We start from the raw sequence: 1,449 nt of genomic DNA, 5'->3' as shown, positions 1-1,449 counted from the left end.
ATAATATATAATATAATATATATATATAATATAATAAAAGTAAAACAGTTCAAAATAGGGATGATACCTTTTTATTGACAGTGAAATATAAAATTATTTTACTGGATATATATATATAAATAATATATATAATATCATATATTATTTTAAAATAATATAATATATATAAATATATAATATATATAATAATATTTATATTTATATATTTAATAATATAATATTTTTAATATATATACATAATATATTTGATATATATATATATATATATATATATATATATATATATATATATATATATATATATATATATATATATATATATATATATATATATATATATATATATATAACAGCAATACTGATTCCCGTTTTGGTCTTTTTATTTTAATATTCATTATTCTTATTGTTTTAATATTGTTCTTAGTTTTGCGTCAAAAAAGAAAAATTTCAGAAATTCGTTTGAAATGAAAAAAGTTAGATCAAATGAAAAGGAACAGCCTGAAGATAACAGTTCTGAAAGAAAGATTTTTATACATTTGCTAGAAATTACGTGGCGAATGCTACATGGCCTTTAACATATAGAATGAAAGAACTAGATAGAGATTCGGCTCCAAATTTAAATATTGTTAACTCTACTGACACAGTCACATAAGATGCACTAAGTGAATGTTAACCAAAATGGACAGTTTTAACAATCTTACGTCTGAAGGTAGTATCTGATATTTTCACACTTCTGAGTTAATTTGATTTTTGAATTCAGATTGATGAACTATTTTTGGCAAAAATTTCAGAGATTTGAAATATCAGATACGACTTTTTGACGCAACAGCGAGGATTTATTTAATTTAGATTTCAGTGTATTTTTTGTATATATCTCAATCCTGATCACTTTATCCCCAGTTGTAACCTTTGTATTTGTTTTGACGTTGTCTATGAGATGGGTATACTGGTTGTCGTTTTTGGGGTCCCTGTGGTTGTTGCTACTGTTGTCGTCGAGTGATTAGGTGAAAAGTAATCTTGTGTGAAATAAACAGATGTTTCCGTCGGCGTGAGTTTATCTATCATATGAACTTTGGTAGATATCTACGAAGAGTCCTTCTTGAGCTTTTGGGTTTCAAGGGCAAGTCTTAACTTTGTTGAAGAGTTCATAAATTTAAATTCCATGATATCTACCAAACCTCAACTAAACTATGTCGGATGTTACAATTTGCGTTCTTTCTGGGAGCTGTTCCTAATTTGACCTCCTTTAGGAGGGGAGATAGGTGTTGATTTTTTTATTTTCATCAGTCTAATTACTATGAGTCTTGGCAAAATTCAGCCAAACCTTGCTGAAAGTTACATTAAAGGATTTAGGTGTCCTTGCTTGGTTTAGTTATTCTGGAGAAAGGGCTATATTGCTAACATTCGTATTCATTTCATCATAGTGGTTTTAACTATTCCTTTAGGTGG

Source organism: Artemia franciscana, chromosome 9 (assembly GCF_032884065.1).
Source record: "Artemia franciscana chromosome 9, ASM3288406v1, whole genome shotgun sequence".
Lineage (NCBI taxonomy): Eukaryota > Metazoa > Arthropoda > Branchiopoda > Anostraca > Artemiidae > Artemia > Artemia franciscana.
Note: the sequence above shows the minus strand (reverse complement) of the source record.